The sequence below is a fragment of the Mobula birostris genome, chromosome 1 (assembly GCF_030028105.1).
Source record: "Mobula birostris isolate sMobBir1 chromosome 1, sMobBir1.hap1, whole genome shotgun sequence".
Lineage (NCBI taxonomy): Eukaryota > Metazoa > Chordata > Chondrichthyes > Myliobatiformes > Myliobatidae > Mobula > Mobula birostris.
Genome location: NC_092370.1, coordinates 9,169,190 through 9,194,559, shown reverse-complemented (window position 1 = coordinate 9,194,559; position 25,370 = coordinate 9,169,190). Strand labels below are relative to the sequence as shown.

The 25,370-nt window shown below is 43.8% G+C and overlaps 1 protein-coding gene across 1 annotated transcript in view; it reads right to left on the bottom strand.

Moving 5' to 3' along the window:
* pou6f2 (POU class 6 homeobox 2) overlaps window positions 1-25,370 on the bottom strand; it is a 688,493-nt gene that overhangs the window by 394,733 nt on the left and 268,390 nt on the right. The window lies entirely within an intron of this gene.

Genomic DNA, 25,370 nt, shown 5'->3' with positions numbered 1-25,370 from the left:
GAAAATAGGTGCAGGAGTAGGCCATTCGGCCCTTCGAGCCTGCACCGCCATTCGGTATGATCATGGCTGATCATCCAACTCAGAACCCTGTACCAGCCTTCCCTCCATACCCCCTGATCCCTTTAGTCACAAGGGCCATATCTAACTCCCTCTTAAATATAGCCAATGAACTGGCCTCAACTGTTTCCTGTGGCAGATAATAATCTGTTTTCCTGTTCTTGCCACCAAAGTGGATAACCTCACATTTATCCACATTAAATTGCATCTGCCATGAATTTGCCCACTCACCTAACCTATCCAAGTCACCCTGCATCCTCTGAGCATCCTCCTCACAGCTAACACTGCCGCAAGCTGTGGCATGGCGCTAACTGCTACACTACTGTGGCGTCATATTACCAGGCTGCTAATAACTTGCTGTTCTTTTTCTCTGCCCCATTTAATTTGTAAATTATAGCCACTTGATGTCTTTACACTGCACTGCTGCTGCTGAACAACAAATTTCACACCATAAACACCAGAGATTCTGCAGATGCTGGAAACTCAAAGCAACACACCAACAAAATGCTGGAGGAACCCAGCAGCATCCATGGAGAGGTGGTGTTTCGTGCTGAGACCCTTCTTCAGGACGGTCACATCATGTAAGACAGAGATTCTGATTCATTCACTCCTTCCAAGAGGACCACAATCTGGTCGCTGGGTTTGGAGACTTGCATGATTCAATGATCCAGACAGCTAAGCTGGCTGGAGTCAGGACTTACTGCTTTGGCTCTTGGTAGGGTCACCCATGCCAAACAGGTCAAAGGGTAGAGGCCAGACTAAGAGTGGTCCACTAGTCCTCCAGGTTCAGGGGTTCAGCTCAGGGCTAACAACCCTGACTGGTCAAACAAGACTGTTACAGAAACAGCAATGAAGAATCCTTCTACACCTGAGTGTGGCGGTATTCCTGAGTCTCCACCTGGGACCTACATGGTTGATAAAAATGGAACTGAGAGGAAGTCCTGAACATGGCCAAGATCAATACTAAAATTGGTGGCCAAGGACAGACAGAGCAGGAGGACCTTCATTGCTACCCTAACCGCCAGCGGCAGAGCAGGCAGTAAGAAAGTGATTCAATCATCTGTCCTCAGCTTGTATTAGGTGAAGATTTCATCAAACTTGACTGTCAATATCCACTTGGATCATTTTTAGAACCACATCATTTTGCTTTTTATCCCTGGATCCTTTGCAAACTTTGCAAGTAATATAAGCAGGATCACAAACACAAGAGATTCTGCCGATGCTGGAAATCCCGAACAACACACACAAAATGCTGGACCTGAGCAAGGATGTTGCTCCAAAACTTTGACTGCTTATTTCTTTCCATAGATGTTTACTGACCTGCTGAATTCTTCCAGCATTTTATGAATGTAGTAGGAATTGTGTGATTGGATTATATTCCTATTGGTATTGGTGATGGCTTCCAACTGAGATACAGTTAAAAGGTTGTCTTTCATACTGTTCATAGAAACATAGAAAACCTACAGCACAGTACAGGCCCTTCAGCCCACAATGCTGTGCCGAACATATACTTACTTTAGAGATTACCTAGGGTTACTGTGATGAAAGACCAAGTTATCAGAAGATTGATGCTGATGAGAAAGATAAGAGAGACAAAAGAGAGAAGCGTTCAAAATGTTAATGAGAGACGAGAGAGATTAACGAAAAGAGACACAGTTCCAAGTATTGACAGACTGGTTGCTCTGAACCTGAACTGTTTGAAGTTTGATGGACAGGCGGTACCCCAGCAAGGGGATAAAAGGAACAGGTTCGCTACGGCAAGACAGACAGCACAAGATCACGAGATAACGAGACCCTGGAAGTGCGGTGTGCCCCCACATGTCGGTGGCAGTTTGGAGGTCTGGTCGCGGGACCGACCATAGACGCGCAGGGTGAGAAGGTACGATCGGCGGCAACCTGGTGTGTGTGTCCACCCTTGCCTGGGTGCCGGGTTCACCGTGGAAGAACAATCGTATCCGGAACGGAGGGGTCACAGTCGGTGACCTCCGAAGACATTAAAAGGGCTCGCCCGAAAGCTAACTGCGGGGAACAACAAAGGTCTGTGAATCGAAATTTGCATTCGCTTTCTCTCTCTCTCCAACAGCACAACTGCGATTGCTGCGAACTGTACTCAGCCGAACTGAACTCTGCGTCGCTCGAGACTGATCATTTTACCCCTAGACTGCGATAGAGCTTGATTGATTCCTATTATCCTAGTTCTGTGTACATGTGTGTTTTATCATTGCTAACCTGTTGCATTTGTATCCTTATGATTAGAGTACTCTGTTACTTATTTCTTTAATAAAACTTTCTTAGTTCCAGTAATCCAGACTCCAACTAAGTGGTCCATTTCTGCTGGTTTGGCAACCCAGTTACGGGGTACGTAACATTACCCATAGCCCTTTATTTTTCTAAGCTCCATGTACCTATCCAGGCGTCTCTTAAAAGACCCTATCGTATCCGCCTCCACCACCGTCGCTGGCAGCCCATTCCACACACTCACCACTCTCTGGGCAAAATACTTACCCCTGACATCTCCTCTGTACCTACTTCCAAGCACCTTAAAACTGTGCTTTCTTGTGTTAGCCATTTCAGCCCTGGGAAAAAGCATCTGACTATCAACATGATCAATGCCTCTCATCATCATATACACCTCTATCAGGTCACCTCTCATCCTCCTCCACTCCAAGTAGAAAAGGCCAAGTTCACTCAACCAATTCTCATAAGGCATGATCCCCAATCCAGGCAACATCCTTGTAAATCTCTTCTGCACCCTTTCTATGGTTTCCACATCGTTCTTGTAGTGAAGTGACCAGAACTGAGCACAGTACTCCTAGTGGGGTCTGACCAGGGTCCTATATAGCTGTAACATTTCCTATCGGCTCTTGAATTCAATCCCACGGTTGATGAAGGCCAATGCACCGTATGCCTTCTTAACCACAGAGTCAACCTGCGCAGCAGCTTTGAGCATCCTATGGACTCCGACCCCAAGATCCCCCTGATCCTCCACACTGTCAAGAGCCTTACCATTAATACTATATTCTGCCATCATATTTGACTGACCAAAATGAACCACCTCACACTTATCTGGGTTGAACTGCATCTGCCACTTCTCAGCCCAGTTTTGCATCCGATCAGTGTCCCGCTGTAACCTCTGACAGCCCTCCACACTATCCACAACACCTCCAACCTTTGTGTCATACAAATCAAATCATTACACAATGTACTGAGTCATCTGAACCCCCAACGTGGCAGATGCATGACATCAAGCTAAAAGAAGAAAGGATGGGTTAAAGCAGATAAGTGTGAAATGTTCCTGAAATCTGTCACATATTTGTGTCACACGATAGGCAAGGGTGATCCATAAACCAGTGAAAACCGAGAAAATGACAACGCTGGAAGTGGGTTCTGATCAAAGAGCTTTGACCTGACGTTAACTCCTGCTCCTTTCCCACCCAATTGCTTCCAGAGTTATCTGTTTCTAATCAAGAACAGTCGACACTTCAACTACAAAAAATTGACATCTTAAAAATATAATATTTCCAAGAATACCCTATGGCTCTCTTTTGGTAAATTCGTACCAAACTTTGCAATGGTGTTTCATCTGTTGAATGGAGTAGATTTGACAAAATATAAACACACGCACGCACGCACTCAGTTCAAGGAATTTATCCTGCCTTTATTCAGCAAGTCAGGCAGCATCAATGGAGGGGATAAACAGTTGACAGTTTGGGCTGAGGCCTGACTCGCTGAGTACCTCACACAGCTTTTGTGTGTGTTGCACAAGATTTCCAGCATCTGCAGAATCTCTTGTGTTTGAGCTTAGTCACAGCTTACAGAGGGGATGACGGTTGTACACTATAATATATCAAGATGAATGCAACTGGCTGGTGATGCATCTATCAGTGCAGCGATCTCTCGTGCTGGTCCAGCCGGGGAAGAGTGCCAGTGAGCAAACTACTCCCAAGCAAACTAACAAGCATTGTTCCTACTTTTCAAAATTCAAAGTTCAAAATAAAATTTATTATCAAAGTATGCACATGTCACCATAAACTGCCTTGAGATTAATTTTCTTGCAGACACTTACAAGAAAAATAAAGATCAAACACGTCAACAGCCGCAAGGCAGCGGGGCCAGGTGGCATCCCAGGGCGAGTACTCAAAGTGTGCAGAGCACGGCTGGCTGGTGTGTTCACACACATTTTTAGTCTCTCACTCTCCCAGTGTGTCGTGCCCTTCTGCTCCAAAACAACCACCACTTTCCCTGTACCTAAGAAAACCAAGGTAGCATATCTGAACGACTGGCGTCGTGTCGCACTCACCTCAATCATAAGCAAATGTTTGAGAGGCTGGTCAAGGACTTCGTCTGCAGCTTGCTACCACCCGCTCTGGACCCCCTACGATTTGCCTACCTATCAACAGTCAATGCCACAGCCACAGCACCACACACCATCCTCACTCACCTGGTGAAAAGGAATGCTTATGTTAGAAGGCTATTCTTGTACTCAAGCTCAGCTTTCAACACCATAATTCCACCCCTCCAGGCTGAACAAGCACTCAGAGATCTCGGCCTGCACCCCACCTGTGCAACTGGATCCTGGACTGGTTGGTGGATTGCCGGCAGGTGGTAAGGATGGGGTCCCTCACCTCTGCCCCTCTGACCCTCAACTCCTGAGCCTCCCAGGGCTGTGTCCTCAGCCCCTCCTCTACTCCCTATACACCCACGACTGTGTTGCGATACACAGCTCGAATCTGCTGATCGAATTTGCAGATAACATAACATTGATTGGCCTTATTTTTTTTTAGATTATGAGGACACTCAGTCCTCGTTTATTGTCATTTAGTAATGCATGCATTAAGAAATGGTACAATGTTCCTCCGGTATGATATCACAGAAACACAAGACAGACCAAGATTAAAAAAACTGACAAAACCCACATAACTATAACACATAGTTACAACAGTGCAAAGCACTACCATAATTTGATAAAGAACAGACCATGGGCACGGTTAAAAGAAAGTCTCAAAGTCTCGAAAGTCCCATCATCTCACGCAGACGGTAGAAGGAAGAAAACTCTCCCTGCCATGAACCTCCAGCGCTGCAAACTTGCCAATGCAGCAACCTGGAAGCACCCGACCACAGCTGACTCTTGAGTCCGTCTGAAAACTTCGAGCCTCCACCAGCCCTCTGACACCGAGCACCGTCTCTGCCGAGCGCTTCGACCCCAGCCCCGGCCGCCAAGTCACAGGCAAAGCCGAGGATTTGGGGCCTTCCACTCCGGAGATTCTTGATCGCACAGTAGCAGTGGCAGCGAAGTGGATATTTCAGAAGTTTCTCCAGATGTTTCTCTGTGCTTCTCACATCTGTCTCCATCAAATCAGGATTGTGCACGGCATCCTACTTGACAAATACAGACATCATTCACCAGAGAGGCCGCGCGTGCTGCATTGCGCCGCCATCTTCTCCTCCCTCATTATTTCCAACAATGATGAGACAGCCTACAGAGGAGAAGTCATCACCCTGACACAGTGGGACCAAGAAAACAACCTCTTCCTCATTGTCAAAAAATGAAGGCGTTGATTGTGGATTACAGGAGGAATGGAGACAGGCTAGCCCCTATTGACATCAATTGAACTGTAGTTGAGAGGGTGAGTAGGTTTAAGTTCCTCGGTATACACATCACCGAAGATCTTACCTGGACTGTACATACTGGCTATGTGGTGAAAACAGCACAACAGTGCCTTTTTCATCCCAGACAGCTGAAGAGGTTTGGCATGAGTCCCCAAATCGGCAGGACTTCCTACAGGGGCACTATCGAGAGCATCCTGACAGGCTGTATTGCAGCCTGGTAAGGGAAGTGTACTTCCCTCAATCGCAGGGCATAGCAGAGTGGTGTGGACAGCCCAGCACATCTGTGGATGTGAACTGTCCTCTATTCAGGATGTCTACAGCAGCAGGTGTGTAAAAAAGGCCCAGAGGATCATCAGGAACTCCAGCCACCCCAACCACAAACTGGTTCAGCTGCTTTCGCCTGGCAAACGGTACCAGAGCATTAAGACCAGGGCCAGCAGGCTCCGGTACAGCTTCTTTCACCAGGCCATCAGATTTATCAATACACATTGATCTGATTGTATATCTGACTGTACATACATGTATACAAAACAATTCTGTATACAATCTTAGTGATTCGGCAATATCGTCTCACATTTCTCCTCTTTATTGATGGTACATTGCCATGGAGACACAACATAAAGATTTTTACTCCCTTATGTTGTGAGATGGTTGTAAGAAATAAAATTCTATTTTATTCTATTCTATTCAATAGAATTTATGAAACACCATACATAAATAAACACTGACAAAAAAACCAATGTGTGAATCTTGACAAACTGTGCAAATATCTAAATAATACTGAGAATGTGAGTTGTAAGGAGTTCTTGAGAGTGAATCTGTAGGTTGTGGAATCAGTTCAGTGTTGAGGTGAGTGAAGTTATCCATGATGGTTCAGGAGCCTGATGGTCATAGAGTAATAACTGCTCCTGAACTTGGTGGTGTGGGACTTAAAGCTTCTGCATCACCTTCTGACAGGAGTAGTGAGAATACAGCAGGCCTGGTTGATGGGTGTCTTTGATCATTCGTGCCGCTTTCTTGTGGCACTGCTTCATGCAGACATATTCAAAGGTGGGAACAACTTTTCCTGTGATGGACTGGGCTGTGTCCAACACTTTCCGTTTCTGGGCATTTGTGTTTCCTTTGATATAACAATGCCAAGGAATTTAAACTGGCCCTCTCCACCTCCATTACCCTAATGAGGAATGGCTCATGGACCTCCGGCACCTTCCTCCTGTAGTATAACGCGAGCAGAGCAGATGTCTACAGCCCTGTGCACCACCTGTGCTGATGGTGAGTGTGGAGGAGATCCATATTAAGTGAACTCAGTGGAGGGCAGGGTTTTACCCGGGATTAACTGGGTTGCATCTACTACTGTTTCTAGGCTTTTCCATTGCTTGGCATTGGTGTTCCCTTACCAAGCTATGATGCAACCACTCAATATGCTACTCTCCACCACTCATCTACGGAAGTTTGTTAAAGTTTTAGATAACAAGCCGAATTTATGAAATCTTCTAACAAAGTAGGAGCACTGCAATGACTTCACTTAGAACCATAGAAACTACAGCACAGAAACAGGCCTTTTGGCCCTTCTTGGCTGTGCCAAAACATTTTTCTGCCTCGTCCCACTGACCTGCACACGGACCATATCCCTCCAAACATCTCTCATCCATGTACCTGTCCAAGTTTTTCTTAAATGTTAAAAGTGAGCCCGCATTTACCACTTCATCTGGCAGCTCATTCCACACTCCCACCACTCTCTGTGTGAAGAAGCCCTCCTTGATGTTTCCTTTAAACTTTTCCCCCTTCACCCTTAACCCATGTCCTCTGGTCTTTTTCTCCCCTAACCTCAGTGGAAAAAGCCTGCTTGCATTCACTTTATCTATATCCATCATAATTTTATATACCTCTATCAAATCTCCCCTCATTCTTCTACGCTCCAGGGAATAAAGTCCTAACCTATTCAACCTTTCTCTGTAACTCACTTTCTCAAGTCCCAGCAACATCCTTGTAAACCTTCTCTGCACTCTTTCAACCTTATTTATATCCTTCCTGTAATTTGGTGACCAAAACTGAACATAATACTCCAGATTCGGCCTCACCGATGCCTTATACAACCTCATCATAACATTCCAGCTCTTATACTCAATACTTTGATTAATAATGGCCAATGTACCAAAAGCTCTCTTTCCGACCCTATCTACCTGTGACGCCACTTTTAGGGAATTTTGTATCTGTATTCCCAGATCCCTCTGTTCTACTGCACTCCTCAGTGCCTTACCATTTACCCTGTATGTTCTACCTTGGTTTGTCCTTCCAACGTGCAATACCTCACACTTGTCTGTATTAAACTCCATCTGCCATTTTTCAGCCCATTTTTCCAGCTGGTCCAAATCCCTCTGCAAGCTTTGAAAACCTTCCTCACTGTCCACTACACCTCCAATCTTTGTATCATCAGCAAATTTGCTGATCCAATTTACTACGTTATCATCCAGATCATTGATATAGATGACAAATAACAATGGACCCAGCACTGATCCCTGTGGCACACCACAAATCACAGGCCTCTACTCTGAGAAGCAATCCTCTACTATCATTCTTTGGCTTCTTCCACTGAGCCAATGTCTAATCCAATTTACTACCTCTCCATGTATACCTAGCGACTGAATCTTCCTAACAAACCTCCCATGCGGGACCTTGTCAAAGGCCTTACTGAAGATCATGTAGACAACATCCACTGCCTTCCTTTCATCCACTTTCCTGGTAACCTCCTCGAAAAGCTCTAAGAGATTGGTTAAACATGACCTGCCACGCACAAAGCCATGTTGACTCTCCCTAATAAGTCCCTGTCTATCCAAATATGTGTAGATCCTATCTCTCAGTACTGCTTCCAATAATTTACCTACTACCGACGTCTAACTTACCGACCTATTAATTTCCCAGATTACTTTTAGAGCCTTTTTTAAATAATGGAACTTAAATAACTTTCTTAGAAGTTTTCTTAAAGGTTTCATAGAAGTATTATGCAAATTAGGAATTTGGGTCGATGGTTCGATGGTTCTATTTGTTAGCAGAGAATGCATGCAGTTTACAACCTGAAATTCTTACTCTTTGCAGACATCCATGAAACAGAAGAAAAACTCCAAAGAATGAATGACATAAATGAACTTCAATATGCATCCGAGATAGATTTACAATCATCATAATTTCTTGCGAGCTATTGTGATTCAAAGCAACCAGTTGTGGGTTGCAGCACGAACGCAAAGCTGTGCTTTAATTCTGTCTGATTACAACTGGGACCTTCAGTGTCAGAAGATCAGCAGCAATATTGATATCGTGAAGATTACCATCCCGGCACCAGCCACTACAAATCAGGAAGAAATATTTTACATCCTATCCTCGAAAGAGATGATAATTTTGCTGGGGCAACTAGAGATACCCTGTGTAAGGCAGGATAAATTACTACACTGCTGAAGGTTGGCAGGCTCACTGGTCTGATCCATATAAAGATACCTGCTTCTATATTGTAGCAGAGTTGCGTTATCAGTTAACAAAGGGCACGCCAGGAAATCAGATCTTGGTAGTTAAACGATTTGCATGATGATGTTATATGAAATGTTCTACACAGAGCTGCCTCAAGGGGACTGGATAAGATTAAAGGTATTAGTATTTCTGAACACTACCTCACTAGTTTGCTCTCTTCTAGTAGTACAGAACTTATTTAATCATTGTGGTTTGTTGAGGTTGTTATAACTAGGGGTGGTGATGGGGACAACCTCCCACTATCTTTTAAATGCTCCCAATGGCATGCACTTCAAATAGCCTCTGACAACCAAGTCCAACTGCTGGCCTTTACGTCTGGCTTAGCTAGTAAACCTGGTGGAACTGTTTCTACTGACAGGAGAAGGGGCAGAAGCATGTCTGGCACCGAAATACCAGTCACTCTGGGCAGGTGGGGCTCATCAGCCACGGGCGGCAGCTCATCCAGGAGAGGGGAAATTACAATCTCAAACCTCCGCTGCTTTGCTGCTGTACCCACTCATCGGGAAGGCTTTGGGAGTGAACCTCGAAGGAAAGATCTGGAACTGGAATCCCTACATTGAGTTCAACACTGACTGGCAACTCCTGTGGCTTTGCTGGTGCTAAACTGCATTGGTCTCTGCTGTTCCTTCGGATTCATCAAATGCGTGGAGAGGGGGAGCTCACTGCATCGAGAGCAGCGGCAGCAGCTTGCTCTCCATATCGTACTGGCCTGGCCTCTGTATCTACACAACTAGGACACAACATCCATGGTCGGCCCTGACCAACGGAGGTCTCTGATTCCTTATTGTAACTTACAGAGTTTTTTATGTATTGAAGTGTACTGCTGTCACAAAACAACATATCTCACGATATACATCAGTGACAAAAAACCTGGTTCTGATTCAATTCATGGAAGTCATCCACAAAGCTATGACAACAAATATAGATAGATTTGGCAGAGTTAGAAAATGAATACTTGTTTTTGGGAGATTGATAATCGACTCTGGCAGTCCTGCAGACATTTTGAGGAGCTTAAGACACACAAAATGCTGGAGGAATGATTTCAGGCAGTACTTATGGAGGGGAAATTTCTATTTTGATGAGTTGCTACATAAATATTGCTGAGTTAGAAAGTGGATAATTAGAAACATAGAAAACACACAGCACAAACCTTTGGCGCACAAAGCTGTGCCGAACATGCCCCTACCTTAGAACTACCTAGGCTTTACCCATAGCCCTCTATTTTTCTAAGCTCCATGTAGCCATCCAGGAGTCTCTTAAAAGACCCTATCGTTTCCGCCTCCTGTTCTTGGAGATTGATCATCAACTCAGGCAGTCCTGTAGACACTTTAAGGAGATTGTTTGCATTATAAATCATACCCTCTCTACCTAAAACAGTGGCCACTGAGTGTATGTTCGTGATCTTCTGCTGCTGTAGCCCAGCCACTTCAAGGTTCAATGTGTTGTGTGATCAGAGATGCTCTTCTGCACACCACTGATGTCACGTGTGACTATCTGAGTTACTGTCACCTTCCTGTCAGCTTGAACCAGTCTAGCCATTCTCCTCTGACCTCTCTCATTAACAAGCAGCACACACAAATTGCTGGTGAACACAGCAGGCCAGGCAGCATCTATAGGAAGATGTACAGTCGACATTTCGGGTCGAGACTCTTCGTCAGGACTAACGGAAAAAAGGGATAGTAGGAGATTTGAAAGTGGGAGGGGAAGGGGTAAATCCGAAACGATACAATGATACACTGCTCAATACAAGAGGACATGGCTTTAAGGTAAGGGGTGGGAAGTTCAAAGGGGATATTAGAGGAAGGTTTTTTACTCAGAGAGTGGTTGGTGTGTGGAATGCACTGCCTGAGTCAGTGGTGGAGGCAGATACACTAGTGAAGTTTAAGAGACTACTAGACAGGTATATAGAGGAATTTAAGGTGGGGGCATATATGGGAGGCAGGGTTTGAGGGTCGGCACAACATTGTGGGCCGAAGGGCCTGTAACGTGCCGTACTATTCTATGTTCTGTGTTCTATGATAGGAGAAGACAGGGGGGGGAGGGATGAAGCTAAGAGCTGGGAAGTTGATTGGCAAAAGGGATACAAGGCTGGAGAAGGGGGAGGATCATGGGACGGAAGGCCTCGGAAGAAAGAAAGGGGGAGGGGAGCACCAGAGGAAGTTGGAGAACAGGCAAGGAGTTATTGTGAGAGGGAAAGAGAGAAGAAAAAAAATAAAATAAAATAAAAATAAGGGATAGGGTAAAAAGGGGATGAGGGGCATTAGCAGAAGTTAGAGAAATCGATGTTCATGCCATCAGGTTGGAGGCTACCCAGACGGAATATAAGGTGGTGTTCCTCCAACCTGAGTGTGGCTTCATCTTGACAGTAGAGGAGGCCGTGGATAGACATATCATAATGGGAATGGGACGTGGAATTAAGATGTGTGGCCACTGGGAGATCCTGCTTCCTCTGGCGGACAGAGCGTAGGTGTTCAGTGAAGCAGTCTGCCAATCTGTGTCGGGTCTCACTAATATATAGAAGGCTGCACCGGGAGCACCGGATGCAGTATATCACACCAGCAGACTCACAGGTGAAGTGTTGCCTCACCTGGAAGGACTGTCTGGGGCCCTGACTGGTGGTGAGGGAGGAAGTGTAAGGACACGCGTAGCACTTGTTCCACTTACAAGGATAAGTGCCAGGAGGGAGATCAGTGGGGAGGGATGGGGGGGACGAATGGACAAGCGAGTCATGTAGGAAGCGATCCCTGCTGAAAGCAGAAAGGGGGGGAGAGGGAAAGATGTGCTTGGTGGTGGGATCCTGTTGGAGATGGCGGAAGTTACGGAGAATTATATATTGGACCCGGAGGCTGGTGGGGTGGTAGGTGAGAACAAGGGGAACCCTATCCCTAGTGGGGTGGTGGGAAGATGGGGTGAGAGCAGATGTGCGTGAAATAGGAGAGATGCGTCCCATTCCCATTGAATTTCCAGCATCTGCAGATTTTCTCGTGTTTTGCGTCTCTCATTAATAAGGGTTTTTTGCCCACAGAACTGCCACTCACCGGGTCATTTTCTGCTTGTTTCTCGCACCATTCTTTGTAAACTCTTGAAACGGTTGTGTGTGAAGCTCTGAAGAGATCAGTAATTTCTGAGATACTTGAATCACCCCATCTGGCAAAATTTGTCCGGTACAATGACGGTGCATGCGAATGCAGCAGCCTCTCGGGGGCCAAACAAAGGTGCTTTTCTCTTTGTAAAATTTGTTTTTTTACAATCCAAAGATAATTCTGCTGTAAGAACTTCAAGTATTGCAGGGCTACTCCATCAGTGAGCTGCTCGTAGATTGGAGTAGCGGGACTCCGAGACTCTTGCCGGCAGTGGAGCCAGTCGAGGTGTCAAAGGGGCCAGCCATGATATTGGAGAAGGAGTGGGATGAGATGTCAAAGGGGCTGGCTGGGATGTTGGAGAAGGACCTGGTCGGGAAAGGAAGTAATCGGGATGTCAGAGTAGACTGCTGGGTTATCAGAGGAGCTGGCCGAGGTGCTGGAGGGACTGGTTTGGGATATTGGAGGAGCCTGTCTGGCTTCGGAGGAGTTGCAGACCGTACTGCTGCCCACTACTCGGAAGCTTCAGATACTCGGTGCAGTGTAACTGTGGGAGATTCCGTGGGAGAAGCGAAACTCTTGATGAACCAGGTGACAGTGGTTAGCGCTCCGAACAGAGCCCTGAGAAACTCCTGCACTAATGTGCTGCAGCTGCAGTGATTGACCTCCAATGACCACCAGCATCTCCCGCTGTGTGAAATCATAATCCAGTCACTGGAGCAGATTGGATGTCCACCACACCAGCCTCCACGTCCAGCACATAATTCTCTGAAACTTCCGCCATCTCCAGCGAGCTCCCATCACCAAGCACATCTTTCCCTTCCCCCCCACTTTATGCTTTCCGCAGGGATCGCTCCCTACGTGACTCCCTCGTCCATTCATCCCTCTCCACTGATCTTCCTCCTGGCACTTATCCTTGCAAGCAGAACAAGTGCTACACCTGCCCCTCCACCTCCTCTCTCACTACCATCCAGGGCCCTAAACAGTCCTTCCAGATGAGGCAACACTTCACCTGTGAGTCTGTTGGAGTCATTTTCTGTGTCTGGTGCTCCCGGTGTGGCCTCCTGTATATCGGTGAGACCCGACATAGACTGGGAGTCTGCTTTGCCGAGCATCCACACTCCATCCGCCAGAACAAGCGCGATCTCCCAGTGGCCATCCATTTTAATTCCACTTCCCATTCTGATATGTCAATCCATGGCCTCCTCCACTGTTGTGATGAAGTCACACTTAGGTTGGAGGAACAACACCTTATATTCTGTTTGGGTAGCCTCCAACTTGATGGCATGAACATCGATTTCTCAAACTTCCAGTAATGGTCCCTATCCTCCTCTTGTTTACCATTTCCCACCCCTTCTCCCTCTCTCACCCTATCTCCTTGCCTGACCATTGCCTTCCTCAGGTGCTCCTCCCCCTTTTCTTTCTTCCATGCCCTTGTCTCTTTCACCAATTTACTTCCCAGCTCTTTACTTCATCTCCCCCCCCTTTCTGGTTTCAACCCGAACTTCATGTTTCTCTCTCTCCTCCGCCCACCTTTTAAATCTACTCCTCAGCTTTTTTCTCTAGTCCTGCCAAAGCATTTTGGCCTGAAACATCGACTGTACCTTTTTCCATAGACGCTGCCTGGTCTGCTAAGTTCCTCCAGCATTTTGTGTGTGTTGCTTGGATTTCCAGCATTTATAGATTTTCTCTTGTTTATGATTGGAGCACATTTCCCTTGATACACATGGGCCTCAAAGTCAAAGTGAATTTATGGCCAAAGTATGAATATGCTTTATTCATTTTGAAATGAGATTCATTTTCTTGCAAGTATTTACAGGGAAATAAAGAAATACAATAGATTTTATGAAAAATTATATATAAGCAAGGAATATCAAACAATCAATGTGCAAGTAAATAAATACTGAGAGCATGAGTTGTATAGTCCTTGAAAATGAGTCTGTCAGCTGTGGAATCTAACAATGTTGTGGTGAGTGAAGTTACCTACACAGGTTCTGAGACATGATGGATAATGGTCATGGGTAATTTCCTCAGTGTTAATTACAGACCATGTTATATGGAGAGATGGCAGAAAAGGTGGGCGCAATGGTAGCATCGTGGTTAGTGTGGTACTGTTACAGTTCGGGGCGTTCTGGGGTTCAGAGTTTAAACATGGTGCTGTTCTATAAGGAGTCTCTGTACGCCCTCTCCGTGGAATATGTGGGCTTTCCCCAGCTGCTCCAGATTCCTCTCTCAGTCCAGAGACATATCGAAAAGGTTAACAGGTCATTGTAAATTGCCCTGTGATTAGGTTAGGGTTCATTGATGTTGTGGGGTTTCTGAGTTGGTGTGACTCGAAGGGCCAGAAGGGCAATTCCGTGCTGTATCACTAAATACTAATAAATAAACAAATAAAAGGGTCAGTCACATCATGAAGGATCCCACCCACCCTGCTCATCGTCTGTTTGTCCCTCTCCCATCAGGGAGGAGGCTACATAGCATCCATGCCAGGACCACCAGACTCAAGCACAGTTACTTCCCCCAAGCGGTACGGCTGATCAACACCCATTAACCCGATCCACCACAATCCCCCACCTCATAAGACCATAAGCCCATTAGGTATAGGAGCAGAAATAAGCCACTGGGCCCTTCGAGTTTGCTCTGCCATTTCATCATGGCTGATCCAATTTTCTTTTCAGCCCCAGTCTCCTGCTTTCTCCCCGTACCCTGACCAATCAAGAGTCTACCACCCTCTGCCATAATGTACATAAAGACTTGGCCTTCACAGCTGCCTGTGGCAAAGAATTTCGCAGATTCAACGGATTGGAATGGATATGATATGTATTTAATTAAAAACATCATTGACTGTGTTGTGAAACCACTGACTCATATTTGTAATCAGTCTTTGATTGCTGGAAAATTTCCCAATAAAATGAAAATAGCCAAGGTCATTCCAATACACAAAGCTGGAGATAAACATGTATTTTCAAATTATAGACCAGTTTCTTTGCTCTCACAGTTTTCCAAAATATTGGAAAAAGTATTTGTAAGAAGGTTAAATGATTTCATAACAAAACATAATATACTCTGTGAACAGCAATATGGTTTCAGAAAAAAACAGAACCACTACAATAGCATTAATAGATTTTGTAGAAGAAATATCAAACGCTATAGAAAGAAATGAATACACAGTGGGAATATTCCTTGATCTAAAAAAAGCATTTGACACCATTGACCATAAATTATTATTAACAAAATTAGAGAGATATGGTATTAGAGGGGTGGCACATGATGGTTTAAGTAGTTATTTGGAAGACAGGTATCAGTATGTACGTATAAATAACTCAAACTCAAAACTCTTCAGAGTAACATGTGGGGTTCCACAAGGTTCAGTGCTTGGTCCATTGCTGTTCATTTTGTATAGAAACGATATATGTATGGTCTCTCAGACATTAAAATGTATATTATTTGCTGATGATACAACTATATTTTGTAATGGGGAACATCTGAAACAAAAGACAGCTGAAAGTAGATATAGGACCAATAGAAAATGATGCTGGAGAAATTGTAATGGGAGATAAGGAGATGGCGGAGGAACTGAACGAGTATTTTGCATCAGTCTTCACTGAGGAAGACATCAGCAGTATACCGGACACTCAAGGGTGGCAGGGAAGAGAAGTGAGCGCAGTCACAATTACGACAGAGAAAGTACTCAGGAAGCTGAATAGTCTAAAGGTAGATAAATCTCCCGGACCGCGTGTTCTGAAGGAAGTAGCTGTGGAGATTGCAGAGGCATTAGCAATGATCTTTCAAAAGTCGATAGATCCTGGCATGGTTCCGGAGGACTGGAAGATTGCAAATGTCACTCCGCTATTTAAGAAGGGGGCAAGGAAGCAAAAAGGAAATTATAGACCTGTTAGCTTGACATCCGTGTTTGGGAAGTTGTTGGAGTCGATTGTCAAGGATGAGGTTACAGAGTACCTGGAGGCATGTGACAAGATAGGCATATGACAAGATAGGCAGAACTCAGCATGGATTCCTTAAAGGAAAATCCTGCCTGACAAACCTATTACAATTTTTTGAGGAAATTACCAGTAGGCTAGACGAGGGAGATGCAGTGGATGTTGTATATTTGGATTTTCAGAAGGCCTTTGACAAGGTGCCACACATGAGGCTACTTAACAAGATAAGAGCCCATGGAATTACAGGAAAGTTACATATGTGGATAGAGCGTTGGCTGATTGGCAGGAAACAGAGAGTGGGAATAAAGGGATCTTATTCTGGTTGGCTGCCGGTTACCAGTGGTGTTCCACAGGGATCAGTGTTGGGGCCGCTTCTTTTTACATTGTACATCAACGATTTGGATTATGGAATAGATGGCTTTGTGGCTAAGTTTGCTGATGATACAAAGATAGGTGGAGGGGCCGGTAGTGCTGAGGAAATGGAGAGTCTGCAGAGAGACTTGGATAGATTGGAAGAATGGGCAGAGAAGTGGCAAATGAAATACAATGTTGGAAAGTGTATGGTTATGCACTTTGGTAGAAGTAATAAACGGGCAGACTATTATTTAAATGGGGAAAGAATTCAAAATTCTGAGATGCAACAGGACTTGGGAGTCCTTGTACAGGATACCCTTAAGGTTAACCTCCAGGTTGAGTCGGTAGTGAAGAAGGCGAATGCAATGTTGGCATTCATTTCTAGAGGAATAGAGTATAGGAGCAGGGGTGTGATGTTGAGGCTCTATAAGGTGCTGGTGAGACCTCACTTGGAGTACTGTGGGCAGTTTTGGTCTCCTTATTTAAGAAAGCATGTGCTGACGTTGGAGAGGGTACAGAGAAGATTCACTAGAATGATTCCGGGAATGAGACGGTTAACATATGAGGAAGGTTTGTCCGCTCTTGGACTGTATTCCTTGGAGTTTAGAAGAATGAGGGGAGACCTCATAGAAACATTTCGAATGTTGAAAGGCATGGACAGAGTGGATGTGGCAAAGTTGTTTCCCATGATGGGGGAGTCTAGTACAAGAGGGCATAACTTAAGGATTGAAGGATGCCCATTCAGAACAGAAATGCGAAGAAATTTTTTTAGCCAGAGGGTGGTGAATCTATGGAATTTGTTGCCATGGGCAGCAGTGGAGGCCAAGTCATTGGGTGTCCTTAAGGCAGAGATTGATAGGTATCTGAGTAGCCAGGGCACCAAAGGTTATGGTGAGAAGGCAGGGGAGTGGGACTAAATGGGAGAATGGATCAGCTCATGATAAAATGGCATAGCAGACTCGATGGGCTGAATGGCCGACTTCTGCTCCTTTGTCTTATGGTCTAACTACTGGATACAGTGGAGAAAGAACTAAGAATTATAAAGAAATGGTTTGATACTAACAAATTATCACTGAATCTAAGTAAAACTAAATATATAATATTTGTAAACTGTGTACCAAACTCATATAGTAAACTTAGAATAAATGATGTTGAAATTGATAAGGTATTTGAAACACAATTTTTAGGAGTGGTAATATATAATAAATTAAGTTGGAAACCACATATAAATTATGTCAAAGCAAAAATGTCAAAATCTATTGCAATACTGTACAAAATGCAAGATTTCTTAAATCAGGGATCTTTGTATACATTATACTGTTCACTTATAGTCCCATACGTGACTTACTGTGTAGAGGTATGGGGAGATACATACAACACAAATACAAACTCATTTTTTTTACTCCAAAAGAAAGTCATACGAATTGTAAATAAGACAAGTTATTATGAGCCAACCAATCCACTATTTATTCAACTAAACATTTTAAAATTCAGAGATTTCATAGATTTTAAAATAATACAAATTATGTATACAGTAAAAAATGGACAGTTACCACAAAATATCCAAAGGTTGTTTAAAATGAGAGAAAGTCAACATGATTTGAGAGGAACACGCATATTACAAAAACAAAGGATAAGAACAAATGTAAAATATCATTGTATTTCAGTCAGAGGGGTGAATCTGTGGAACAGTTGTGGTGAGAATTTAAAAACATGCACCACACTTAACAAGTTTAAAAAAATATTTAAAAATAATTTAATGAACAATTATAAAATATATGATTTAAAATGAATGGGAGTAATGTAAATAAATGATACTTGGAATTGGATTTTGTGTTAAAAGATTATGAAATTTTTTGTTTTGATGTGACGATTGACTCCAAATATGTTGTTGTATAAGTAAGAGGGGTAGGCGTAATAAGCTGTAGCTTCAGCCTGCACCCTTTCGGTCTATTTTAAAGAATATTTATGTTTTTTGTTGTAATTTTGTCCTATGAAATCATCATTGAAAATGATGCTTTTTGTTACGTTTGTGCTGACCGAAATAAATTTCATTCATTCATTCACCACTCTTTGGATAAAGAAATTTCTCCTCATCTCCGTTCTAAAAGGACACCCCTCTATTCTGAGGCTGTCTCTTTTAGACTCTCTCACCACAGGAAGCATCCTCTCAACATTCACTCTATCGAGGCCTTTATAACCATTCGATAGGTTTCAATGAGGTCACCCTTCGTTCTTCTGAGTTCCAGCGAATACAAGACCAGAGCTATAAAATACTCCTCATGTGACAAGCCATTCAACCCTGGATTAATTTTCGTGAACCTCCTTTGAACCCTCTCCAGTTTCAGCACATCCTTTCTAAGGTAAGGGGCCCAAAACTGCTCACAACACTCCAAGCAAGTCCTCTCCAGTGCTCTATAAAGTCGCAACATTACATCCTTGCATTTATATTCTATTCCTCTTGAAATGAATGTTAACATTGCTTTTGCCTTCTTCACCACAGACTCAACCTACAAATTAACCTTCAGGGAATCTTGTATAAGAACTCCCAGGTCCCTTTGCGCCTCAGTTTTTTGTATTTTCTCTCCATTTAGAAAATAGTCAACCCTTTCATTTATTCTACCAAAGTGCATGATCATACTCTTTCTGACACTGTATGCCATCTGCCAATTTCTTTGCTCGTTCTCCTAATCTAAGTCCTTTTGTAGCCTCTCTATTTCCTCAAAAACCTGCCCCTCCACCTATCTTCATATCATCTGCAAACCTTGCAACAAAGCCATCAATTCCATCATCTAAATCATTGAAATATAATGTAAAAAGAATTGGTCCTAAACAGACCCCTGTGGAACACAAGTCACCGGCAGCCAGCCAGAAAAGGCTCCCTTTATTCCCACTCTTTGCCTTCTGCCAATCAGCCACACTTTATCCATGTTAGAATCTTTCCTGTAATACCATAGGCTTGTTGCTTGTTACGCAGCTGTGTATGTGGTACCTTGTCAAAGGCCTTCTGAAAATCCAAGTACACAACATCAACCGATTCTCCTTTGTCTATCCTGCTTGTTATTTCTTCAAAGAATCCTAACAGATTTGTCAGACAAGATTTTCCCTTGAGGAAACCATGCTGAGTAGAGTGACATTTGCAATTTTCCAGTCTCCAGAACCTTTACAGAATCTAGTGCTTCTTGAAAGATCATTACTGATGCCCCTATGATCTCTTCAGAACTCTGGGGTGTACTCCATCTGGTCCAGGTGACTTATCTGCCTTCAGATCTTTCAGTTTTCTAAGAACCTTCTCTCTAGTTATGGTAACCTCACACACTTCATGCCCCCTGACACCTGGAACTTCCTGCATTCTGCTAGTATCTTCCACAGTGAACACTGATGCAGAATACTTATTCAGTTTGTCCACCTTTTTGTTGTCTCGCATTACCACCTCTCCAGCATAGTTATCCTGTGGTGCTGGAAAGTTTGTGAACTCTGTAGAATTGTCTCTATTTCTGCATAAATATGACCTAAAATGTGATCAGACCTTCATGTAAGTCCTGAAACTAGATAAAGAGAACCCAATTAATAAATAACACAAAAAACATCATACTTGTTCATTTACTTATTGAGAAAATGATCCAATATTACATGTATATATTGGAAAAAGTATGTGAACCTTTGGGGCAATACCTTCTATAAAAGCTATTTGGAATCAGGTGTTCCAATCAGTGAGATGAGATTGGTGGTGTGGGTAGTAGAGGTGCCCTACCCTATAAAAAAGACACGCCAAGTTAGGTTACTGACAGAGCCTGTTCTTCTCAAGGAAGTTCTGTTCATGTGCACCATGCCTCTATCAAAACATCTTTCAGAAGACCTTAAAAGAAGAATTGTATAAGTGCATGAAGCTGGAAAAGGTTACACACCAGGCCATCAGACTGATTAATTCATGCTGATACAATTGTATTTCTATGCTATGTTGACTGTCCTATTGTAGATACCATTTATTACAAATTACTATGATTTGCACATTATCTATTTAGACAGAGACATAACATAAAGATTTTTCCTCCTCATGTATGAGAATGATGTAAGTAATAAAGTCAATTCAATTCAAAAGCATTCCTAAAGACCTGAGTGTTCATCAGTCCACATTTAGAGAAATTGACTACAAATGGAGGAAACTCAGTACTGTTGCTTCTCTCCCTAGGAATGGGCATCCTGCTAAGATCACAACAAGAGAACAATGTGCAATGCTGAAGGAGGTGAAATGACCTGCAGAAACCTCTAGAACCTGCTAAAGTCTCTATTCATTTGTCTACTGTAAGAAAAACTCTGAACAAGAATGGTGATTGTAGAAGGACACCATGGAGGAAACCACTGCTCTCCCAAAAAAAACATTGCTGCACTTCTCAAGTTTGCAAAAGCCCACGATGCTTCTGGGACAATGTTCTGTGGACAGATGAGACAGAAGTTGAACTTCTCGGCAGAAATGCACATTGCAACGTTTGGAGGAAAATTAGCACCACACACTAACACCAAAACCTCATCTCAACTGTGAAGCATGGTGGAAGGAGCATTATGATTTGGAGCTGCTTTGCTGCCTCAGAGCCAGGACAGCTTGTAGTCATTGAGGGAACAATGGATTCAAAATTGTGTCAAGATATTTTACAGGAGAGTGTCAGGTTAGCAGTCCATCACCTGAAGCTTAATAGAAGTTGGATAATGCAACAAGACAAGATCCAAAAGGCAAGACTAAATCAACAATAGAATGGTTTAAAAAGAAGAAAACTCGTGTTTTGGAATGGCCGAGTCAAAGTCCTGACCTTAATCCCATTGAAATATTGTGGAAGAACCTGAAGCAAGCAGTTCATGCAAAGAAGCCCAAAAACATTTATAAGGAGGAATGGCCTAAAATTCCTCCAAGCCAATGTGCAGGACTGATCAACAGTTACTGGAAAAGTTTGGTTAAAATTATTGCTGTACAAGGGGGTCACGCCAGTTACTGAAAGCAAAGGTTCACATACTTTTTCCAAAAAATATGTTTCTCAATAAATTAACAAGTATAATTTTTGTGTCATTTATTTAACTGGGTTCTCTTTATCTAGATTTAGGACTTAAGTAAAATCTGATCACATTTTAGGTCATATTTATGCAGAAATAGAGAAAATTCTACAGGGTTTACAAGTTTTCTAACACCACTGTAAACTCTTGCACTCTTTTATATTTTATGTATCTGAAAAAATGCCTGGTAACCACTCTAATATTATTAGCTAGCTTACTTTCGTATTCCACCTTCGCCTTCTTAATGACTTTTTTAGTTGCTTTCTGTTTGTTATTAAAAGCTTCACAATCCCCTAATTTTCCCCTATTTTTTGCTCTTTTATATGCTCTTCCTTTGGCTTTTATGTCAGCTGATTTTCCCAATCTAGCTGCATATTGAAATCCCCCATGACGATTGTAACATTGTCCTTCAAGCATGCATTTTCTATTTCCCACTGTAATCCTTACTACTACTTGGAGGTCTGTAAACAACTCCCATCATTTTTACCTTTGCAGTTCCTTAGCTCTATCCACAATGATACAACACCATCTGACCCAACACTGTGCTGCAAGTTCATTCATCTTATTCAGTATACTGTATGCATTCAAAGTACTGTATTCACCCTTTTCGATCTTGTTCACCTTTTACGTTGCAACTCATCTTGTTGACTTCAATTTTGCTCGATCAACAGCCTCTCGTCACTGCACATTGCCCCTGCTTGTAAACCAGCTACCTCATCTTCAGCATTATTATCTACCTTTGTGTTGGGCACGTAGCCAAGTGGTTAAGGCGTTCGTCTAGTGATCTGAAGGTCGCTAGTTCGAGCCTCAGCTGTGGCAGCACGTTTGTGTCCTTGAGCAAGGCACTTAACCACACATTGCTCTAGTGTCTGTGCGAGGAGTGGCGCCCCACACAGACTTCCAATCTGCGCCTTGTAAGGCATGAAAATGCCCGACGCAGGCCTCAGTCGACGTTCCCTCCCCCCCCACCCCCGCCTTCCTATGATATCTGTTGCATTGAAGTACAGGTAACTTGGGACACTAGTCACACCATGCTCAACCTTTTGATTCCTAACTTTGTCTGAGGTCTTACCAACATCTGCCTCCACAACCTCTCCACTAACTGTTCTGGCACTCTGGATCCCATCCCTCTCCAATTCTAGTTTAAACCCCACTGTGCAGCATTAACAAGTCGTCCCGCTGGGATATTAGTCCCCCTCCAGTTCAGGTACAAACCATCCCTCCTGTACAGGTTCAACCTTCCCTGGAAAAGATCCCAATGATCCAAAAATCTTATGTCTTCCATCCTGCACCAACTCCTTAGCCACGTATTAAACTGTATAATCTTCCTAGTATTGACCTCACTGGCGTGTGGCATGGGTAGCAATCCTGAGGTCATGACCCTGGAGGTCCTGCCCTTTAACTTAGCACCTAACTCCCTGAACTCCCTGTGCTGAACCTTGTCACTTATAGTACCCATGTCATTGGTACTCCCGTGGACCATGACTTCTGGTTGTTCACCCTCTCATTTAAGAATGCTGAGGACTCGATCTGAGATATCCCGGACGCTGGCACACAGGAGGCAACATAACATCCAGGAATCTTGTTCTCGCCCACAGAACCTCCCGTCCATTCCCCTACCTAAAGAATCCCAATTCACCACTGCGTGCCTCTTCTCTCCTCTTCCTTTCTGAATCACATAGGAAGACTCACCCACTGTGACTTTCCTCTGTTAGGTCATTTTCCCCTCCCCGACCGTATCCAAAGTGATATACCTGTTGTTAAGGGGAATGGCCACAGGGTGTAACTACCTCTCAATATGTCCTATCTATCACCCTTTCAGCCTCCTGAATGATCTGGAGTTCATCCAGTTCCTGCTCCAACTCCTTAACCCAAAGTGTTGGAAGCTGCAGCTGAAAGCACTTCTTGCAGTTGTAGTAATCAGGGACAGTGGAGGCCTCCCTGCCTTCCCACATCCCACAAGAGGAGCTGAGCAGATATAAAGAAGGGAGTTTAAAAAATTAGCTTTTTTTTCCCTTTGCTTTCGCTGAGTGAAACCTCTCTTCGTCGAAGCCTCAAGCAGATAAAGTCTTAATTCCACCACTCTCACTCTGTCCACTCTGACGACAGCCGCTGCAATGACAGACACTGTGCTCGCCCCTGCCTTCCTTTAATTTGCTCTTACTAATCAATCCCAAATGCTGACTGGTTGCCGGTCAAAGCTCTATTATGATGCCGTGACTCGCTCCTTTATACGTTATACTTTATTGTCGCCGAACAATTGATACTAGAATGTACGATCATCACAGCGATATTTGATTCTGTGCTTCCCGATCCCTGGAGTACAAACCAATAGCAACTTTTAAAAATTTAAATTATAAATCATAAATAGAAAATAGAAAAATAGAAAGTAAGGTAGTGCAAAAAAACTGAGAGGCAGGTCCGGATATTTGGAGGGTACGGCCCAGATCCGGGTCAGGATCTGTTCAGCAGTCTCATCACAGTTGAAAAGAAGCTGTTCCTAAATCTGGCCGTACGAGTCTTCAAGCTCCTGAGCCTTCTCCTGGAGGGAAGAGGGACGAAAAGTGTGTTGGCTGGGTGGGTCGTGTCCTTGGCAGCACTGCTCCGACAGCGTGCGGTGTAAAGTGAGTCCAAGGTTGGAAGGTTGGTTTGTGTGATGTGCTGGGCTGTGTTCACGATCTTCTGCAGCTTCTTCTGGTCTTGGACAGGACAACTTCCATACCAGGTTGTGATGCACCCTAGAAGAATGCTTTCTACGGTGCATCTATAAAAATTAGTGAGGGTTTTAGGGGACAGGCCAAATTTCTTTAGTTTTCTCAGGAAGTAAAGGCGCTGGTGGGCCTTCTTGGACTCTGCTTGGTTGGTCCAAGTCAGGTCATTTCTGATATTGATCCCAAGAAACTTAAAGCTTTTGACCTGTTCCACTTGCGCACCACCAATGTAAATTGGGTCCTGCCTTTTATCCTCAGACAGTGGACCTGATTGAAGTTCCCTCCTCTCCAAAACTTCCAATGTCCAGATTGGCACCAGACAAAGCTCAATTACATACAGATACTCTTTCACCTAGTGTCACTTCATGTATATACAATCAATCTATGTTATGTGTTTATATTTATTGTGCTTTTTTATTATTGTGTTCTTCATCTGATTCATCAGACCTGGAGTAACAATGGTTTTGTTTTTTATACCCTTGTACTGGAAATGACATTAAACAATTTTGAATGTTGAGTCTTGAATCTTGCTTCAGCAGCTTGATGGCGGAAAGGTAATCACCAATGATCATCATTATCATTAGGTTCCGTCTCGTATGACGTGGGCGATCGTGTTCCCATCACCATGCTTGTTCTGGCCAAAAGTGGTTTGTCATTGCCTTCTTCTGGGCAGTGTCTTTACAAGATGATTGACCCCAGCCGTTGTCTGCCTGGTGTCAGAGGTCACACAACCAGAGCTGCTCAGACAACCATCCACCAAGAATCATCAATACCATGAAGGTTACAGATGATGTCTTCTCTATGGACATGGGTAAATCAGAGACCACGTTACAGAGTCTGCAAGGTCTGTGCATCTGAGTTCTGTGGCCAAGAACTGAAAGCCTGGAAGCAGCCTATCTTTGGAGGACTGCCTGTCATTGTTAATGGGTAGGAGGCTGGGAAGGGACTTGTTTTGCTGTTGTTCTGTTCTTGTTGTTTAAGTTGTTCTGCTGAACACTGTAGGCATGCTATCTTGCCGCCGGAATGTGTGGCGACTCTTGTGGGCTGTC